This window comes from Rhinatrema bivittatum, chromosome 6 (genome assembly GCF_901001135.1).
Source record: "Rhinatrema bivittatum chromosome 6, aRhiBiv1.1, whole genome shotgun sequence".
In the NCBI taxonomy this organism is placed as follows: domain Eukaryota; kingdom Metazoa; phylum Chordata; class Amphibia; order Gymnophiona; family Rhinatrematidae; genus Rhinatrema; species Rhinatrema bivittatum.
Genome location: NC_042620.1, coordinates 226,965,400 through 226,988,315, shown reverse-complemented (window position 1 = coordinate 226,988,315; position 22,916 = coordinate 226,965,400).

Sequence of the window (22,916 nt, the reverse complement as noted above, 5' to 3'; positions counted from 1 at the left end):
GTTACTTTATTTAAGCATTACTTATCTTGCAATGATGTATTCATGTATGCATCAGTTTTGAAATAATGCAATGAATTAACAACATTGAATTTTGAGTGAGCAGAATACAATTTCACTACTTGTTTTTCTTGAAAAAGAAACAATTATTTTCATGCAAGAAAAAGGGCTTGATTCTGTTGGTATGGTGGGCTATTTTGGACCATTGATGGCCCTTTAAGGAGAGGCAGAGACAGAGTAAGGAGGATCTGGCTATCATTTCATAACAGAAGAAACATAGATGTGTTCTCATTGCCAGAATTGGAAATGGTTACACATCTCATCACAGCGTGTTATGTTCTGATATTAGAAAACCTGTGTACAGAGAGGCACAAAAAAGTAGCTCATGTAAAACAAATCGAAAAAAAATATTTTTCACTCAGTGCATAGTTAAGCTCTGGAATTCATTGCCAGAGGATGTGATTACAGTAGTTAGTATAACTGGGTTTAAAAATGGTTTTGATAGTTCCTAGAGGAAAAATTGATAAACTGCTATTAATTAGGGATGTGAATCGTGTCCTCGATCGTCTTAACGATCGATTTCGGCTGGGAGGGGGAGGGAATCGTATTGTTGCCGTTTGGGGGGGTAAAATATCGTGAAAAATTGTTAAAAATCGTTAAAAATCGAAAAATCGGCACATTAAAACCCCCTAAAACCCACCCCCGACCCTTTAAATTAAATCCCCCACCCTCCCGAACCCCCCCCAAATAACTTAAATAACCTGCGGGTCCAGCGGCGGTCCGGAACGGCAGCTGTCTGGAACGGGCTCCTGCTCCTGAATCTTGTCGTCTTCAGCCGGCGCCATTTTCCAAAATGGCACCGAAAAATGGCGGCGGCCATAGACGAAAAAGATTGGACGGCAGGAGGTCCTTCCGGACCCCCGCTGGACTTTTGGCAAGTCTCGTGGGGGTCAGGAGGCCCCCCACAAGCTGGCCAAAAGTTCCTGGAGGTCCAGCGGGGGTCAGGGAGCGATTTCCCGCCGCGAATCGTTTTCGTACGGAAAATGGCGCCGGCAGGAGATCGACTGCAGGAGGTCGTTCAGCGAGGCGCCGGAACCCTCGCTGAACGATCTCCTGCAGTCGATCTCCTGCCGGCGCCATTTTCCGTACGAAAACGATTCGCGGCGGGAAATCGCTCCCTGACCCCCGCTGGACCTCCAGGAACTTTTGGCCAGCTTGTGGGGGGCCTCCTGACCCCCACGAGACTTGCCAAAAGTCCAGCGGGGGTCCGGAAGGACCTCCTGCCGTCCAATCTTTTTCGTCTATGGCCGCCGCCATTTTTCGGCGCCATTTTGGAAAATGGCGCTGGCTGAAGATGACAAGATTCAGGAGCAGGAGCCCGTTCCGGACCCCTGCCGTTCCGGACCGCCGCTGGACCCGCAGGTTATTTAAGTTATTGGGGGGGGGGGGTTCGGGAGGGTGGGGGATTTAATTTAAAGGGTCGGGGGTGGGTTTTAGGGGGTTTTAGTGTGCCGGCTCACGATTCTAACGATTTATAACGATAAATCGTTAGAATCTGTATTGTATTGTGTTCCATAACGGTTTAAGACGATATTAAAATTATCGGACAATAATTTTAATCGTCCTAAAACGATTCACATCCCTACTATTAATTAATAAGCAATAGTAACTTGTGATTTATTTAATGTTTAGGTATTTGCCAGGTACTTGTGACTTGGATTGGACACTGTTGGAAACAAGATATTGGGCTTGATGAACCCTTGGTCTGACCCAGTATGGCATTTCTTATGTTCTTATGTTCTAATTTATTCATTGGCAGATATGTAAACATTATAATATAGTCATACCAAAGAAACATTGGGAGAATAACCCTAATAGAATAGAAAATAGAGGAGAACAAAGAAGTTGTAATCACCTGAGTGTTGCGGCTGCGACCTATGCTGCTTATCTCCTTTCTCTACAGTTCTCCAAGTCTGGGCAGAATGGCAGCCTCTATTTCCACACGCCGGCCCTCATGGCATGTCTGGGACAGCGTGGGCACTCCCGGCAGCCATCTTTCATCTAGGGTTACTTAGGTATGCGCACACCTGCCTTCCTTTTAACTACGTCATGGCGGGAAACTCGGGGCGACCCCACCGCATGACATCACCCGCTCACGATACTTAAACCCAGCTGACCATCTGAGCTACAAATTAGCAAGGAATCTCGTCCTGCAAGTTCCGCTACCTTGGGACTTCCTCACTGACTACTGGGTAACCTAGGTACCTGCTCCCCTGGGGCCTTGCCGCACTCAGGGATATCCGCAACTTGGAGAGTCATCTCTCTCCCTCTCTCTTCTCATTTTATTTATTTATTTATTTATTTATTTAACTCTTTTCTATACCGACATTCATGATACAGATCATATCATATCGGTTTACAAGGAACAAGGGGATTAACATAAACAAACCATTTAACAAAAGGCAAAGAGGCAAAGTTACATTTAACAAGGTGAAGTGAACTTGGAGGCTGAAGTAGCAGGAACCAAGGACAGAGGAAGAGAGAAAAACTTAACAGACTGTGGGTGGGCGATGCCTAGCTACATATATAGTGAGTATTGGTTAAATGGCATTTTCCATAGTTCGGAACGTTTAAGGGAAGGCTTGGAGGAATAGCCAGGTCTTGAGTTTTTCCGAAATGTGATCAGGCAAGGTTCCAGTCTGAGGTCGGGGGGGCATGGTATTCCAAATGGCAGATCCTGCTATCGAGAATGCTCATTCTTTAGTGGCTGTGAGACGTGTGGCTTTGGCTGTGGGGACTTGCAGGGTTCCTTTGTACGCTTCTCTGATGGGTCTTGTGAAGGTGTGGAGTCTGAAAGGGATCTGAAGGTTGAGATGGAACTGTTTGTGGATGGTTTTGTGGATTATGGTGAGAGATTTGTATAAGATTCTGTAATTTATTGGAAGCCAATGCAGGTTCCGGAGGATGGGTGTGATGTGCTCTCCGCGGTTGGTGTTAGTCAAGCATCTGGCTACCGTGTTCTGGAGCATCTGTAGTGGTTTAGTGGTGGTGATGGGAAGACCAAGGAGAAGGGCGTTGCTGTAGTCTGTCTTGGCAAAGAGCATAGTTTGGAGGACTGTCCTAAAATCATGGAAGTGGAGGAGGGGTTTGAGCTTTTTTAGAACTTGTAGTTGTAAAAGCAGTCCTTGGTTGTGTTGTTAATGGATTTCTTAAGGTTCAGACGGTTGTCTAGGATTACTCCGAGGTCTCTTACTTGCGTGACCTGGGTATTGTGAGGGGATTGTGGAGGGGGGAACGGTATGGTCAGAGGAGATGAGAAGGAGTTCGGTCTTGGCAGTGTTAAGGACCAAGTTCAGACTGGTGAGGAGAAGGTTGATGGATTGGAGGCAGTTTTACCAGAATATGAGTGTTTTTGAAAGGGATTCTGTTATGGGGATCAGAATCTGTACATCGTCCGCATAGAGATAATGTGTTAAATTTAGGTTTGTTAGCAACTGGCAGAGGGGAAGGAGGTAAATATTGAAGATGGTGGGGGACAGGGAAGATCCTTGGGGGATGCCTAATGATGTTTTGATACTGGGTGATTCTTTGTTGTTGATTTTGACTTTGAAGCTTCTGTTGCTGAGGAAGGAGTCGAACCATTTGTGGACCGATCCTGATAAGCCGATGTCTGAGAGGCGGTTTAAAAGGGTGGAGTGATTCACAGTATCGAACGCGGCAGAGATGTCAAGAAGAGCTAGAAGGAATGAGTGCCATTTGTCTAGGCCCATGATGATGTGATCTGTGAGGGAGATAAGGAGGGTTTCCGTGCTAAATGATTTACGGAAGCTGTACTGAGATGGGTAGAGAATTTTGTGTTCTTCCAGGTAGTCTGAGAGTTGATTGTTGACCAGTTTCTCCGTGAGTTTAGCAACAAAAGGGAGGTTAGATATAGGGCAGAAATTGGAGAGTTATTTTGGGTCTAAGTTAGGTTTCTTCAGAAGGGGTTTGAGGGAGGCAGTTTTTAGCAAGTTTTTCAGTGAGTTCCTGCATCATTCTCATCTACTCCTGCTGATCCTGCTCCAGTCATCCTCGGGGCTTTGCTATCCCTGCCTCTTTCTTCCCAGTGTGAGTACTCTACCTTTGTGGCACGGATTCTCAGGTTACCCTTCTTGTGGACCACTATCGGATCCATCGTGTCTTGTGCGTTCTACCAGCGGCATCCAGCCTACGCTGCACTGTGGACCATTACCGGGACAGCCAGCACAAGCAAGCCTAGATAAGATATTCACGGGGACTCTCAGCGCTGTGGAGTTCTACTGGACTGATTAGCTGATTCTAGCCTTGTTTACTTGCTCTACAAGATTTTTTGCTATACAATAACGTTGTCTCTCTGTGGTATCTCTGCTGAGACCTTGCCTGTTGGGGTAAGAGCCCACAGGGCTCCTCCCTGTGGGCGGAGTCTTTGCACGCCTTGACCCAAGGGCCCACTATCATGTTCAAGACACACCGAACATAACACTGAGATATTCCTATTCCTGCCAACAGAAAAATTGATGCACAAAAACCAGATAGTGTAGTGAAGGAGAAGAGCACACAAATGGCATTGCTGATAGAGATGTTAGTGCCCAGTGACTATTCTGTAAATCGTATGGGGAAAGCAAAGATTCTTAAGAACCAAAGATGTAATCAGAAACTAAGAAAAAGTAGCAGAAATACATAGAAATAGTTTCAATTATATTGGGTGGCACTGGTCTGATTAAGAATTTTCACGCACATTGTAATATGTTGCCTTTTAAGATTAAACCACCAAAATGAGATTTCACCCAAAGTAGCAAGGCAAAGAAGATATTCAAAGATTTGCTTTAATGTTTTTTTCACTGATTGGGGGTTTTTCCTTCACCTGTTAAGATTACACATTTTGAACTCCAGAAGGAGGCTCTCTTTGGTACAAATCAAGAGCTAAGAAAAACATTAGCAATGAACTTGAGAGACTGAGATCATCCTCAACATGTCATGGCTCATGACTTACAAATGAGGTTCATTCCTGTCAAGGTATGCATAAAACAAACCCATTTGGAGAAACTGCCCAATATCATCAATCCATTAATGGCTGAGGTAATGCCAGTTTTAACAATATATTCACTATTCTTTGGTATTCACATTACACAGGTTTTTTTTTTTTAATATCATGTTAAATAATGAGCATTAAAACAATGCATGAATATGTGGTTTTAACCCTCTTTAGTAAATTGCCCCTCAGAGAGGAATTTCACAAACTCCTACTGTTTTCTCAAAAAATTTTAACTTAATATTTAATGCAAAATCTTTTATGCCTAGCATGATATCCAGAAGAAATGGAATAAAAGTGAATTCTTGTAAAATAATATACTAATAATCATAATAATGGAAAATAAGTCAATTATAACATACTTCTACAAGCTATGGTCACAGAACAAATGTGAAAGTGATAGTATAATGAAACATTCTCAAGAAATTTATACTGCAATTTTGCATTCTTTTTGCTACTGAGGTAAAACATATCACAAAGCTCTAATTATCATAACCATTATCTGACACTCCAGTTTCCTTTTTTAGTCTCTTCTCTAAAAAAAGAAAGATTAAAACTGGAGACAAAATACATAATGATATATGGAGGACACTAACATAACTAAACAAACTCTGCAAAATGATATGTGGTTTTCTTTCTTTCAAGAAAAATGTTATTTTGGAAAATAATACTGCAGTTCTAGGGAAGGAAAAAGTGGTTCTTTTGAAATCCACTAGCAAAACAAACATTAATCTAGTTAAGCCTGGCAGATTTGACTCAACTGACTTTGTGTTGGACCTGACCCTCGTCTATAATCAGCTGTGTACAGTATCAACACTTTGCTGGCACAAATTTGAAAGAGTGCTTGCTTCCTGCACATTACAAAAATATATAAAAAGAATGGAAAAAAAGAATCCAAGCTACCCCACTTCTTTAATTAACTCTGCTTGCAACTGATCTAATTCTTTCATATCATAGCCGCATACTGAGCTCTACACTTGGGAGTGCATTTTTCTGTTTCTTACACAGAACTAGAACTGACTGATATACCAAATCTACTTCACAATGTATATAGTAACGTTTGCTTATCAACAATTTTCATAACCAGAGTTCTCCTTAAAACTACTCCAGACCCCCAAACATCATATTTGATTATGCTTAATTATGTTTCCCATTGTTCAATTTATCCCCACCTACCTTAAATTGTCTTAGTCATGGCTCAGCTGTCTTTATTCAAAGTCTTTTATTTGTTTTATTTTGTGTGTCCATCTGCCTGTGTTGATTAAATAGTCTATCAAGAAGTAGGGACTAGACATTATGTGTCTCTGTACAGTGCTGTATACATCCAGTATGTGCTATTGAAATAATAATAATAATAATAATTGCAGAGAATTAAACATTCAGAGACAGATAAAAAAGGATTTGGATAAAAAGAACACAATGTTGGCCATTAGAAAAATTTATAAGGTTTTCCATATCATTGTTACCTATTCTAACCCTTTTTTGTCACTTTTTGTTATGGGAGTCTCAGTTTAGTGGACCCTTGGGCTGACCTGCAGGAGACTGGGAAAAGATGGTCACTGTCTCTAGTATCTGGCAGGTTGGGAGGCAGATGTTCAGGCTGGACGTAGAGGTGCTCTTCACCCTGGAAGCTGGTACTCCCCCGGGAGGAGCCCGTAGGAGCCCAACCGCTGGGACTTAGGTGGTTTCACCCTTGGAAGCCGAAGCCCCCCCGGGAGGAGCCTGTAGGGGCCCGGCCGTTGGGACTTAGGCGGTAGTGGATCAGGACTGGGAACTGGAACCAGACTAAGACAGTAGGTCAGTACTGTAACAGGGCTCAGGTTCTGGAACCAGGCAGGAACTGTAGCAAGGCTTGGGTACTGGAACCAGGCAGGAACTGTAGCAAGGCTCGGGTACTGGAACCAAGCAGGAACTGTTGCAAGACTTGGGTACTGGAACCAGACAAGTACTGTAGCAGGCAAGCAGGAACCAAGCAGGTACCGTAGCAGGCAAGCAGGAACCAGGCAGGTACTGTAGCAGGCAAGCAGAAATGGAGCAATAGCGAGGCAGGTCGCTCCGGGGCACAGCGCAACAGGGATCCGGTAGGTAAGCCCTTTGCAAGGCAAAGACTGGGTGGCCGTGGCCGGCTTATCAAGGCCGCGGTGTCTGATGTTAAGAATTGGGCGGAGTCACCACTGGTGAGAAATGGCCTAGAAAAGCGCCCAAGTGGCGCGTGCGCGCGCCTAGAGACAGGGCATCCACGGAAGGCTTTCCGGTGGCGTGGCCCTCGCAGGGACGCCGCCGAACAGGCCAGGAACTAGGCCAATCAAAGTGGGAACAGGTCCAGGAGCGCAGAGGTAAGGGTCTGGTCGCGACGCTCGTGGCCAGAACCGCAACATGTTTCCCCTGAATTTACTTGAAGAAAGTTTTCTCTATCTGCACACCATGATGCTTTTGAGCTAGTTTTTACAACACTGTATTATGGAAATTAATATATTTTATTGTTCAGTATATTTAACCTCTGTTGTTTCTATGATGCTGTATATGTGTTTATTTTATTCTGCATTACATGGGGCAATGTTAATTAAATATTGCCGTAATGAAGGAATACAAAGAGCTTATGAAGGAACCTAAATTATATCAAGAAATTGCACATGCATTTCAAACACATTGGACATAGTTCAATGATTACATTTTGTTGTATAAGAACATGAATTTGTTTTGTGATCCACATAAAAATTGCTTTATTTTGTTTGTTTTGATAACAATAGATTATAGTACAGTACCATTACCTTGTTTTATTTGTATTTCAGGAGAGAGGAAGGGGGTACTGAATAGAGATGAGTTTCGTTTTTTACTACCGGGTCGTTTTTGAAAAACGAACAAAAAACTAAGCGGGAAAAACGAAACCGGCCCAAAAAACGACGCAGGAAAACAAAGCTAAAAAAACCCCACTCCAAGCATTAAAATTTACTATAAAACATTAAATACAACCCCCCCCCCCTCCACCACCACCACCATCCCGATCCCTCCCCAAGACTTACCAACATCCCTGGTGGTCCAGCGGGGTCCCGCGAGCGATTTGTCCCTCCGTGCCATCTGGCCTGCCTCACTCAAAATGGCACCGATAGCCTCTAACCTACTATGTCACAGGGGCTAATGGTGCCATTGGTCAGCCCCTGTCACATGGCCATCGGTGCCATCTTGTGCTCCTACCATGTGACAGGGGCTGACCAATGACACCAGTAGCCCCTGTGACATAGTATGGGCAAAGGCTATCGGCGCCATTTTGATTACTGGCAGCCGACGGCGAGATCGCTCTCGGATCCCCGCTGGTCCCCCAGGGACTTTTGGGGTCCAGTTGGACACGGGTTGTGTAGGCGCGTCCTAATCCCCTTATGCTATATCGGCATTACCGCCTCCTCAATGTGTGGCCAATGCACATGGAAACTATTAGTGCTCATCACATGCACCGATCTGTTGGCCACCCTACAGGGCCACCCCCCAGGGACTTTGGGGGTCCAGTGGGGGTCCAGGAGCGATCTCGCCGTCGGCTGCCAGTAATCAAAATGGCGCGAATAGCCTTTGCCCTTACTATGTCACAGGGGCTACCGGTGGCATTGGTCAGCCCCTGTCACATGGTAGGAGCACAAGATGGCACTGATGGCCATGTGACAGGGGCTGGCCAATGGCACCGGCAGCCCCTGTGACATAGTAGGTTGGAAGCTATAGGTGCCATTTTGAGTGAGGCAGGTCAGAAGACATGGAGGGGACAAATCGCTCACGGGACCCTGCTGGACCACCAGGGATGTTGGCAAGACTTGGGGAGGGATCGGGATGGTGTGTGGGGGGGTTGTATTTAATGTTTTATAGTAAATTTTAATGCTTGGGGTGGTTTTTTATTTAAAAAAAAAAGTGCCCCTCCCTCCATACAAACCCGAAAAACACATTTTTCTCATAGTTCGGGGAAAATCTGTTTCGGGGGCGGGGCCGCCGAACCACGACGAATTAGGCAATTTCATTGAAATTGCCTAATTCGTCATAAACGAATGCACATCTCTAGTATTGAATGGACTGGCACCCATTTTTGTAGTTTGGAAGAGATGGGGATCAGGGCAGCTGATACTTAGATTTTTTTTCACTTTTTCAGGAGGGAGGATTGCAACTTGTTGGGTCATTTATCATTTTGCGTTAGGGCCTTATCACACATGATAATGCTGTAACGCGTGCAATAATGCCATAATGCGCGCGATAAATAATGCAATGCAAAATGTGTTTGCAAATTAAACATACAATATTTGAGTAGGAGGAGTTTGGGTGGAGTAAATGGAAAGGAAGGTTGGCTAGCATGGAATGTGATAGAGTAATGCATACTATTGTGGGATTTAACGCAGTAATTAACTACACCATTTTGTTTTTTGTGGTATGGTGAAAAAATGATTTATCATTCTCCCATGGCTAATATCACGGATCACATTTATTGTTACAGTGATTATTACAGGTGATAAAAAGAGGAATTATAATGGACACACCTACCAGACCTTCCTGCCCCAACAAACATACCTGTTCTTACCTGGTCTAGCTTCCTAAGGCTATTAATGGGGCTGCTGCAATACAGTGCACTCAGCCGAGCACACTGTTTAACCCACAATTGGGCACAAGTTGTGTAGGCGCGTCCTAATCCCCTTATGCTATATCGGGATTACCGGCTCCACAATGTATGGCCAATGTACATGAAAACTAATAGCGCTCATTACATGCACTGATCTGTTGGCCACCCTTCATTTCATGGCAACCGACTCCTTCCAAAGGACAGTAGGGGTCATGGAATGGAATGCCCCAAGCCACTTTTTCCTGCTGTCTGTATGAGGTTATAACAGCTGTCTCTGATCACATTAATCACTACATAGCATTTCCTTGGGACAGGCAAGACTTGATGGACTTGAAGAGAGGCTTTTATGCCTTCACAAATGTTCCCAATGTTCTGGGAGCTATTGCCAGCACTCATGTGACTATCATTCTACCCTTTGACAGGGAGGAGATGTACCACATCAGAAATCTCTTCCTCTTCACCAACGTGCAAGTGATCTATGATGCTCATATGCACATTCTCGATGTGGTGGCCAGGTACCCAGGAGCTGCACATGATTCATTTATACTTAGGCAATCAGGCCTGTGTGAAAAGTTTGAGGATGGCCTATACAGTGACGGTTGGCTCATAGGTAAGAGAGATACTTCTTTCTATATTCTATCTCTGGCTATGTGTTTGTGGCAAATGGCATAGATATGGGGGGTGGCTGGGGGGATGTAACAGCATTGATGCCATGACAAGTGGTTTGTACAGTTACATCTGCAGGCCATTGCCATAGGGCCTGCCTTTTTCTTCCTATTCTGAAGAGACCTACTAATCTTGTGAGGGTGAACTACGCACCTGCCCTAAAGCTTGGTTTGTGAGCAGGCACTATACACGTTCAATGTAATCATTTTCAAACTGGCCCTGTTCCTATCATCTCATTGGAAGTTATTTAAATCTCACTTGTTAATCACAAGCTTGAAGTGTCCACACTGCTGGTACTGCATGATCACTTGTGGCCAGATAGTGATGTGTCATCCAGATTGTCAGCCACAGTTTTTCTTGAACTTCACACAGCTGTACAGAATCAGTGTCCTGTGCATGGTTTCTGTGGAGGACAAACTGCAAAGCAGGCAGGGACATTGGCAAACACACCATGAGGTACTATTTTTTCAGCAAGCACAGGTGTGGCAGCTTTAAGGTATTGCTTCAAAGTTGGCAGACTGCTACACACCAATAGCCTTAGCTTGGTTGTGAAGGCCTGGCACACAGTTGTTGGAATATCCAGATATGATTTAGAAGTCCAGAAGAGCAGACCTACTTTTGGCTACTGCTATCCTGCACATATAATGGCCCAGAACAATGTGACATTCACTTAGGCTAGGCAAATCGGCCTTTAAGGCTCAGGGAAAGGTACAGGCTACCTTATACAGTCTTATAGGATGCTGTGGTTTGCAAGTCAGATCTGCAAGTGACAATGCTAAGATTGATGGCTTAAATCTGTCTTTGCCGCAGGAGATTCTGGGTGGAAAGGTACAGGCTACCTTATATAGTCTTATAAGATGCCGTGGTTTGCAAGCCAGATCTGCAAGTGACAATGCTAAGGTTGATGGCTTAAATTTTTCTTTGCCTCAAAAGATTCTGGGTATGGTTGCAGGACCTGGCTTCTCATTCCTTTCGCAATTCCCAACACACTGGCAGAAAAGATGTACAACAAGTCCTTATGTGCTACCTGGTGTGTCATTGAGTGTACCTTTGGAGTTCTCAAAAGCAATTTCACTGTTTGGACAAGATGGGTGGAGCTTTAATGTATGCCCCACCCAAACTTGGAGATATAGTGCTGCTCTATTGTGTCTTCCATAATCTCGCTCTTTGCCATGGACTACTGATATGATATTGAGGTGTTTGGTGGATTCTCAGGGGCAACAGTGATGTTATCTCCTACAGGGAGGAGCCCCGTAGGGAGACTGATGCACCGGGCTAGACGCAATAGCACAGACACAGAGATAGTTTCTTTTATTGTACAACTAGGATGACCACCAGAGGTAGAAGTAGAGAGCAGGTTAGATAGTAGCAGTCTGTAATCCTTGGCAAGAGAGACCCATCCCACAATGGTGGTGTAAGGCCCCGATGCAGATGTCCAATAAGACACTGTAGGAGAGACAGACTGGCACATCTTAAACACACTCCCATAGCTGAGTAGAGAGAATCCCAATGAGCAGAAGAGAGGATAGGTGTTAGTAGTCCGTGGTCCTCGGCAGAGGAGACCCGTTCCACAATGGTGGTATAGGGCCCAATGCAGAGAGGTAGCGAGGAACTGATGAGAGACAGACTGGTAGAAGTTGTACTCACTCTCTGTAGCTGATGGATTTCCAGCAGGTTGAAGAATGGAGCAGGCACCAGGAAAGACACACAGGCCCTCGAGGAGCGAATACCTGTAAGAGGATAGGCACCTGTAAATAAGCAGAGGGCCCCCGAGGAGCGGGTACCCAGGTTAGAGAACCCCGAAGGGTGAAGATAGCTTCCAGTGGATAGAAGCGGCAGAGTAGCTTCAGACCGGGGCATACCGATCCTTGCTAACTTGGCGAGAGTCAGCAAATGGGCAACCTTAAATATGTGGACGCAGTGACATCACTCGAGGGGGATGCCCCTGAGGTTCGCACCAACACTGCTACAAAGATAGGGACGCGCACGCGCGCGCGCCCTAGGAGGCCTCGGGTCAAGATGGCCGAACGCCACGCCAGAGCCGTTCCAGGGAAGCCGGAGGGTGCGGCAAGGAGATGCCACGGATGCCATTCTCCCGAGGCTGATGGAGAAAGCTGAGAGAAAGGTAAGGCATGTCGGGCGAAGTCGTCTGAGCCTGACGAACGCAACAACTATGAATGGATATACTTCTTAGGGGTGTGCATTTGGATTGACCGCATTAGTAAAACGCAACTCATATTTTTTTTTTACTTAAAAAATTGATTCGACATAAACGATCGGATTTCCCACATATCGAACATAGATATGTTCGATATGTGGGAAATCGCGATTGTTGAGCCAAAATAAAAATATAAACCCCCTCACCCTCCTTAATCCCCCCCCCCCGACTTACCACAAACTCCCTGGTGATGGAGCGAGGAGTGAGGATGCCATTTCTGCAATCCTTGGCGAGAAGCATGTGACGTCGGCGGCACGTCGAGTGACGCCGGCGTCACGTGATTCCCGGCTCGTTCGCGCCGGACGGCTCGTTCGGCCCAAAAAGAACTTTTGGCCAGCTTGGGGGGGCCTCCTGACCCCCCCAAGCTGGCCAAAAGTTCTTTTTGGGCCGAACGAGCCGTCCGGCGCGAACGAGCCGGGAATCACGTGACGCCGCGTCACTCGACGTGCCACCGACGTCACATGCTTCTCGCCAAGGATTGCAGAAATGACGTCCTCACTCCTCGCTCGATCACCAGGGAGTTGTGGTAAGTCTGGGGGGGGGATTAAGGAGGGTGAGGGGGTTTAATTTTTTTTTTTGCACATATGTACATATACCCAACTCATTGGATTTTTTTTATGTCCATATTGGCCGCAAGTGGGACCCCCTTTCGGACATAAAAAATATGAACATAAAATTTTGCTCTGCACATCCCTAATACTTCTGGATCTCCTCCCAGATTCCCCATGTGTCCCCACATGAGCCAAGGCACCAGGTTGAGTGGCAGCCAGCTTCACCAAAATCTTATACAACACTACTTTGCCTAATAGGCCTCACCTACCACATCCCTTTCCAGGGAAGGAAGGCCAGTAGAGTGTTAGCTGCTGCTCTCCTCGCTATCATCTTTCTTGTTCTCACTGCGTCTCTCTCTGGGTCAGTGTGTAAAAGAAAACACTTATGCCTATTCAGGATTTGTCTTAACAATGGAGCAGTACAGTGTACTGGACAATCAGTTCTGAAATTAAGGATGATATCAAATGTATGTGGATGCCATAATATGTTCTGCCTGACAGTGACACTAAAAGAGGTATGTAAGGCATGTAAGTTTGTAAATGACTGCCAACACAGTGGTCATAGTTTGGCCTAGCTAGCGCTGTGTGGCTTGCTGGCCCTCCTCAATGGACTCCATCCTAGCGCTCACATGTGGATAAGATAGTGCTGCCAATATGATGCCACCCCAGCTGGCCCTCGAGCTTGGAGAGCAAGAGCTCTAGCACTGCTGTAAATATCAAATAGCTCTGAAGCTTAAAGGCACAGCCTGAAGGTACAGGTAGACAGTTTAAGGTTTTAGTGACAGAGTTCCCATTTTACTGCCTCATTCCATAGCTGAGAATTGTGTGCATGTGAAGTTATACACCTGTACTGGCTCAGCTTACCATCACATGGGCGTGCCAAGACACAGCTGACAACACTCCATCACCAGTTTCAGAGCCACTGCTGACTAGACTTTCCAACTGGATCCAGATTTCCAGGATATGTTGGTGCAGTCCTGGTCCCATGCATGCAAGTATTGATAGTCTTGGTTTTGCTCAGAAAAGGGATAGGGAAATCTGATGAAATCCCTGCATGTAATGTGTTCCAGACCAGGACAAGATTTACCCATCCTGAAAAATGAAGGCAGTTGGCAAGCCCACTACTTACATCAGAGTGCTCTAGTAGCACATCTTCCCTTCAATCCTTGGGTAAAGTGCTTCTCCTACCAGGTGTCATTCCCACAATACGCACAGGACCTTGCAAGGTAGCAAACCTCTTGGTGGTTGCATGCACCCCGACACACATGCACCGTACTACACCTACCTATGCAATTTGTAAATGATAATATGCAGAAGGTGAGGGCTTTGGCCATTGTGATGTCATGTAGTTTTGGTTAGCTTCTCAGCGAGCCTACACCAGGATGCCCATCCCATTCTGTGAAGGCAGGATTGGGAATCAGATGGTGTCCTTCCTTCACTTATATATTCCATTGACCTCGGAGATGTCAAAATGACTGTATAGTTTCCAATGACTCTAAGAGCACCCACATCTCTCCTGAGCAAAGGTTGATGTCATAAAAGCCAATGGTTAGTTGTGTTTGAACCTCCTGCCTTCATCTCAGCTGTCAAAGGTAGCCTTACTGTGAGAAATGGAGATGTCAGAGTGCTGCAAGGCCCTTGGCCATTATGGTTCACTGATAGTCATGTGGTGCAGCTATATGTACATATGTATGTACCTAGAAAATATGCAGAGTATTTTGCATTGAGCAATAGCTAGTATCTCTTACAGTCCTGCCCTCGATGTCCTGCCTGCATGGTTACCGAACAGCATTCCATAAAGTTCAAGGAGCGATAATCATTTCTTTGTCCTCCACTCTGGATTTCAAAGCCCTCAGACAAATGCACCCTGTTGCATGGCTGCAGAATGGGGTGCCACTTCTGCTTCCAGAGAGGTGCTGTGACTTTCTTCACTCTTGCTCCCACTCCACTCTTCTTTTCCTTCTTCCCCACCCTTGCCCTAAAATCTCCCTTCCCCTTTGCTTTCTCTGTCTATCCCAAGCCTGCTATCCTCCTCCCTCCATACTTGCCTGCCTATCCACTTGCCCCTCCTGCCCCTCCTATCCCTTCCTTCTTGCCTATCTCTACTCCTGACCCTGTCTCTACTCCTACTCCTCCACCTAGCATTCCTGGTGTCATCCTTCCTCTCCCTCCTCCCCTCTTCTCCTGATACCTTTCATCTCTCTCCATGCTTCTTATGCTAGATCTTCTCTACTCAACACCACCAAGCCTCAGCCCTCCTCTTCTGCCACACCACCATACCTCAACCCCATGCCTCACCATTCTTCCTCTGCCTAACCATCACACATCACCACTTCTCTTCTGCCTCACTTCCACACCTCACCACTCCTCCTCCACCTCACCATTATGCTTCACTACCACGCCTCACCACACACAAAGACAGATAGACAAACAGGACAAACTAACAAAACCTTTCACTCCAACAAACACAAAAGACTAAGTGTTGGAGTCATTTATTGTTATGTGTTTTGAGGGTAGGTCGTATGGATTCAAAATTCTCACCCAGACACAGACTAGTTTGAAGGCCACAGCGTCTGAGTGAACTCCTATTTACTGTTTTGCACTGTGAAATGTTTATGAACAGGCAAAAGACTGTTTATTTTAGTTATTACAGTAGCTTTATGATAAGAAAGCAAGCAATTAACTTATACTAAAGCCTGAGAGAAAGTGAAGGCCACATAACTGTGCCTGAAATTTGATAAGAGCTTAGATGGAGGAAACATCACTGCTTTCCCAAGCATTGTAGTATGTAAGGAAAAATAACAGTGAGGGGAGAGTGCATTCTGGATGTGATAACACAGGCTGATCCTTTGGAAATGTAAGTTTTATGCCATTACTTCTTCTGTTTGATCTGATTTTATTTGTTCTATCATCCTATTGCTCAAATAAACTTACATTCCTAAGTACCTGGAACCGTGATGTACTGAATCAAAATTTGTGTGAGACTCCTGTGTAGGGAATAAGCTCCTGGGTTTGAACCCTCAGGTATAATCCCAGTAATTGTATCTGGTTTTTGTTTAGGGAATAAACTCCTGAGTTCAAGCCCCCAGGTATAATCCCAGCAATTGTGTGTGTTTATATTGGGTAAGCGCTTCAGGTAGCCCCCAGTGTAGACCTCAGTGAGATTATTTATTTATGTATTTATTTATTTATTTAAAAATTTTTCTATACCATCGTTTAGTAATGCACCATCACAACTGCTTACATTTCAGCATGAAATAGGTTTGGTTTGGTTTCTAAGTTATCCATAGTGTGCCAATATTATACGGTTACATAGTTCAATAATATACTCTAAATGAGAAGTGGGTTGGGGTTACTATTTATATGATTTTGGGATAATCATATGTGCATACTGTTTTAATTTAATATTTAATTATGGGTAAAAAATAAAAAATGTTAATTCTACCTTTTTTTAAGGTGACTTTCAGCTGTATGTATTTGTTAGTTGTCGCTCTAATTGTGAAATGCTTTTTTGAATAGCCAAGTTTTTAGGCCTTTTTTGAAGAGTTTTAATTCTTTCATTAGTCTCAGTTCAAGTGGTAATGTGTTCCATAATAATGGTCTTGCCAAAGATAGTGCTCTCTCTCTAACTTTGGTAAACTTTGCTATTTTGACTGAGGGAATGGTTAATAGTGCTTTATTGGCCGACCTGAGATTTCTTTGAGGGACATGTAATCATAAAGCAGTGTTTAGCCAGTCAGCGTTTTCGTCATTTATTAGTTTATGAATTGTGCATAGTGTTTTGAATTGTACTCTTTGTTCTATTGGGAGCCAGTGTAAATCGGCAACTGTTTGGGTTATATGATCTCTTCTTCCTTTTCCAGTAAGTATTCTAGCAGCTGAGTTCTGTAGTATTTGCAGAGGCCTGATTGTGGTATATGGTAATCCTAGGAAAAGTGTGTAACAGTAGTCTGTGCTAGCAAATATTAGTGCTTGTAGTACTGTACGAAAGTGTTCTTGAGTTAACAAGGGTTTTAGTCTTCTAAGGACCATTAGTTTGGCACAGCCTTCTCTTACTTTTATTGATATGTGTTGTTTAAGGCTGATTTCCATGTCTATAATTACTCCTAGGTTTCTAGCCTTATCATTTAACTCCACTAATTTATCGTTTTTAAGTTTGATGGGATTTTGAATTCTTACAATATTTTTTCGTACAAGGTGTATAAATTCCATTTTTTCTATGTTAATTACTAGTTCCATTTGGTTTAATAGTTGTTTTATTATGTCTAATTTAGTGTGAAGGGCAGATTTGTTTAATTTGGCCCATCTAGTTTGTATTAAGAAGTTTTCTTGTGATCTGCAGAAAACAGGATAGAGCATAAGAAAACCTTTTGAATGCAGAATATTGTATTTAATTTTAGCATCATGTGGTCACAGAAGGTGTCATTTGTTAAGAATCAAAGGGACAGTAAGGTAGAACTAAAAGCAGAAATGAAGATGAAGTACCTTTTGGAGATTGCAAAAGCATGTCCTAATGTCACAGCAGACTTAAATTCTTTTGGTTATGTAGAAAATACGATTTCTGAGTCTATCAATGCCACAATGCCCAAAAATAAGAATAAGCAGAGTGCAGCCTTAATATGGCTGCTGTTTGATATTACAAGTGCTTGGTCACAAAGTCTTAATATTTTGACAGATAAACTAAAACAAGAAAACTGTAATAAATTAATGCAAGAGAAGTTATCTTCTACCCAGTTGGCAGATGATAGACAATGCTATGAGCAGCGTGAGGCTGATTTAATTGAGAAGATAAAAATTGCTAGTACCCAGAGTGAGACTTTAAAGTCTGAAATTACCTGTTTAAATAAGCAGTTACTTAATAAAGATGAAGAATTAGAAATTATTTGGGAACACTGTCAACATCAACCCAATCTCCCTCTAATAATGACAATGAAAAGTAAAGTGATATAAAGACCACTGGGGAAAGGGGAGCAAATGATCCAGAAAAGAGGGGGGAGTGAGAATGTCGCCACTGCATGCATCTCTGACAGGACTTTAACTGATAGTCTTGCACTTAGTCAAGAGCATGAACCAGCTTCTCAGTCAGTGAAGTATTATGGCATTTGCTTTTGATGTAGGACAAAAGGACATACAGCCAAAAATTGTTACAAACCCTGGATTTCACATTCAGTATTTACCTCCCCCTCCAAGCAGGCTTGCAGTTTAAGTTGGGGGTGGCTGACTCCATTCCTTCTACTCTCTGGGGCAGATTTTAAAAGCCCTGCTCGCGCAAATCCGCCGGATTTACGCGAGCAGGGCCTTGCGCGCTGGCGCGCCTATTTTCCATAGCCCTGCCGGCGCGCGCAGAGCCCCGGGACTCGCGTAAGTCCCGGGGTTTTTTGATGGGGGCGTGTCAGGGGCGGGGCCGTTCAACGCGTTTCGGGGGCGGGCCCGGGGGCGTGGTTTAGGCCCGGGCCTGCCCCCAAAACGCCGCATCCCGCCCCCAAAACGCATTGATCGGCCCCGCCCCCGACACGCCCCCGTCAAAAAACCCCGGGACTTACGCGAGTCCCGGGGCTCTGCGCGTGCCGGCAGGCCTATGGAAAATAGGCGCGCCGGCACGCAAGGCCCTGCTCGTGTAAATCCGGGCGGATTTACGCGAGCAGATGCCCCGGGTCGCGTCTCGGCGCGCCAGCGGCCCGCTGGCACGCGGGGATTTACTTCTCCCTCTGGGAGGCGTAAATCCATGGACAAAGGTAGGGGGGGGGTTAGATAGGGCCGGGGGGGTGGGTTAGGTAGAGGAAGGGAGGGGAAGGTGAGGGGAGGGCGAAATAGAGTTCCCTCCGAGGCTGCTCCGATTTCGGAGCGGCCTCGGAGGGAACGGAGGCAGGCTGCACGGCTCAGCGTGCGCCGGCTGCCCAAAATCGGCAGCCTTGCGCACGCCAATCCTACACATGTATCTACTAAAATCCAGCGTACTTTTGTTTGCGACTGGTGCGCCAACAAAAGTATGCGAACGCGCATTTTTTAAAAATCTACCCCTCTATGTGACACATCCAAAACTTACTTAAACAGTAGAGATGTGAATCGTGTCCTCGATCGTCTTAACGATCGATTTCGGCTGGGAGGGGGAGGGAATCGTATTGTTGCCGTTTGGGTGTGTAAAGTATCGTGAAAATCGTTAAAATCGTGAGCTGGCACACTAAAACCCCCTAAAACCCACCCCGACCCTTTAAATTAAATCCCCCACCCTCCCGAACCCCCCCCCCAATGCCTTAAATTACCTGGGGGTCCAGCGGCACACTAAAACACGGCACACTAAAAACCCCTAAAACCCACCCCGACCCTTTAAATTAAATCCCCCACCCTCCCGAACCCCCCCCCCAAATGCCTTAAGTTACCTGGGGGTCCGTAGCGGCGGTCAGTAGCTTAAATTACCTCCGTAGCCTTAAATTACCTCCATAGCGGCGGTCCGTAGCTAAATCGGGGGAAGGGGGAGAGCAGGAAACCGGCACACTAAATGGTGTAGTCTTCAGCCGGCGCCATTTTGCAAAATGGCCGCCGCAAAATGGTGGCGGCCAAAAGTTCCTGGGGGTCCAGCGGGGGTCCGGGAGTGATCTCCTTCCGCGAATCGTTTTCCGTACGGAAAATGGCGCTGGCAGGAGATTGACTGCAGGAGGTCGTTCAGCGGGGGTCCGGAACCCTCGCTGAACGACCTCCTTCAGTCGATCTCCTGCCGGCGCCATTTTCTGTACGGACAATGGCGCTGGCCATACGCGTATAGCCGGCGCCATTTTCCGTACGGAAAACGATTCGCGGCAGGAGATCGCTCCCGGACCCCCGCTGGACCCCCAGGAACTTTTGGCCAGCTTGGGGGGGCCTCCTGACCCCCACAAGACTTGCCAAAAGTCCAGCGGGGGTCCGGAATGACCTCCTGCGTCGAATCGTTTTGGTCTATGGCCGTCGCCATTTTGCGGCGGCCATTTTGCAAAATGGCGCCGGCTGAAGACTACACGATTTAGTGTGCCGGTTTACTGCTCTCCCCCTTCCCCCGATTTAGCTACGGACCGCCGCTACAGAGGTAATTTAAGGCTACGGAGGTAATTTAAGCTACGGACCGCCGCTACGAACCCCCAGGTATTTTAAGGCATTTGGGGTGGGGGATTTAATTTAAAGGGTTGGGGTGGGTTTTAGGGAGTTTTAGTGTGCCGTGTTTTAGTGTGCCGCTGGACCCCCAGGTAATTTAAGGCATTTGGGGGGGGGGGGGTTCGGGAGGGTGGGGGATTTAATTTAAAGGGTCGGGGGTGGGTTTTAGGGGGTTTTAGTGTGCCGGTTTTCCTGTCCTCCCCCTTCCCCCGATTTACAATTTTTTGACGATAAATCGGGGAAATTGGTATTGTATCGTGTCCCTAACGATTTTTGATGATTTAAAATATATCGGATGATATTTTAAATCATCAAAAAACGATTCACATCCCTATTAAACAGTGGGGTATCTGACCTCAGCTGATAACATAAACTCTTCCTTGATTTTTGTGAAACTGAAAGGATACAGGGCTACAACAGAATGAAATGTTTTAAAAGTTTCCGTTTCTCTTCGTGCATAGTTTTACATGCTGATTTCTTTTTCCTTTCCAGCTTCATCTTTTACTGGTATAGGTTGCTAGCAAAACAGATGCTTTTTGTATGTGCCTACACCTAAGTTAAGGTTTGCAATATTTTAATTGTGCATTTAGGGGCAGATTTTCAAAGGGTTACGCGCGTAACCCCCGGAAAGCTGCCCCTGCCTGCCCCTGCGCGTGGAGCCTAACTTGCATAGGTTCAGTGGCGCGCACAAGCCCCGGGACGCGTGTATGTCCCAGGGCTTGCAAAAAGGGGCAAGGCGTGGGCGGTCCGGGGTGGGGCGTGGCCTGAGCCTCCAGGCACAGTGGCCATTTGCCGCTGTGCCCCGGATCGTGGGCCGGCCGCCGGCCACCGCACGTAACTTCTTCAACAAAGGTAAGGGGGGTTTCTAGGTAGGGCTGGGGGGTGAGTTAGGTAGGGGAAGGGAGGGGAAGGTGTGGGGGAGGGTGGGGGGGGGGGGGCGGAAGGTAAGTTCCCTCCGAGACAGGATGCGCGGCTCGGCGTGTGCAAGTTGCTCGGCGTGTGCAAGTTGCACAATTGTGCACCCCCTTGCCTGCGCCGACCCTGGATTTTATAACATGTGCGCGGCTGCGCGTGCATGTTATAAAATTGGGCGTAGATTTGTTCACGCCGGGTTGCGCAAACAAATCTGCGCCCATGTGCAGGTTTTAAAATTTGTCCCTTATTGTTTAAGAAAAAAATTCATAAAGCAGGGAGAAGAGAGATGGGAAGTAATCATAAGCTTTTTTTTCTCTCCTTCCTTTCATCTCGCATGACCAAGTTTGAAGGACCGTAAACTGTTCCAGTTCTTGTGCTTTACATTGGTTGCCTGTGCACTTTAGAATACAATATAAGGCAGCAGGTATAATACATACCATAATTTATGGAGAAAGAACAGAATGGCTTAATGCCGCCTTACGATTGCATGTACCACAAAGAGACCTCAGATCTGCTAACAAAGGTCTCTTATCAATTCCTTCCATTAAATCAGCACACCTTAGTCAGATTCGAGAAAGGGCACTGTCTATCGTGGGATCAAAGCTATGGAACTCACTACCAATGCAACTAAGAATGCAGCAAGAAAAAAATAAGTTTAAAGCAGAACTTAAAACTTGGCTATTCCATGTGACATATAATGAAGATAAGAAATAGGTATCAATGTAACTGTACAATCACAGGTGGCTTTGACTTTTTATTAACCTTAATACTTGAAGCATGTTTTATGTCCTTTAGTATTTATTGGTTTAATATTTATGGCTTCTGACATTATTTTATTAGGATATCTTTTATTTTTACTTATTAAATTTTATCTCCTATTATTATTGTTTGTAATTTTCTTTTATTGTATTTTATTATTATGTTAACCGCTGTGAAGGCTATGCCGAGACAACAGTATATAAGTACCAATAAACCTTATACCTTAAACCTTAAGCAATCAAAATCTTGTAGTTAGAAAAGAGTGATATTACATTTTTGTATGGTGTAAATTAATCAAAGTAGTGGTTTTCTACTTTAATTGTGTATCTCAGTTCCTTACCTTGTGATGTCATTTAAATGATTAATTTAACATCTCTTCATATGTGTGATTTTCTTTTTTTTTTTTACAGATTGACAAGAATGAAGATTGTTCTGCTGGATAAAGTGCAAAACCTGAGGTTTTCTTTTTCTCTCCCTCTCCTCCATATTTTGTTTTGTTTTGTTTTTTGGTTTTTTAACACATCTATTTTAAAAATTCAGATTTTTTATTTTTTTGCATAATTCTGAATCCAAAGAATTTTTTTTTTGCGTTTAAAAGGCCCACTTTTTGAGCTCTAATGTTCAATAGTTGTTTACTGTTTGTGGTTCTCTGTCATGTGTTCTGTTTGTATGTCTTTATATGTTGTACATGTTACATTGTGTGCAGATAAAGACAGAGTTTACTGACTATAGAAAAGTACAATGAATAAACAATAGGGATGTGAATCGTTTATCTGACGATTGAAAATATCGGACAATATTTTCAATCTCGTCAGATATCGGGGGGTCCCGATAACAATAGGAAACCCCACGATTAATTTTGTGGGTTCTCTTATCGTTATGGGGGGGGGGGGGAAGAAATGGCACTTAAAAGTAACACAAAAACACAGCCCAACCCTTTAAAAGTAGTTCTTTAGTATCCCCCCACTCTCCGGACCCCCTAAAATTTGTAACTACCTGGTGGTCCAGTGGGGGTCCCAGGAGCATTCTCCCACTCTCGGGCCA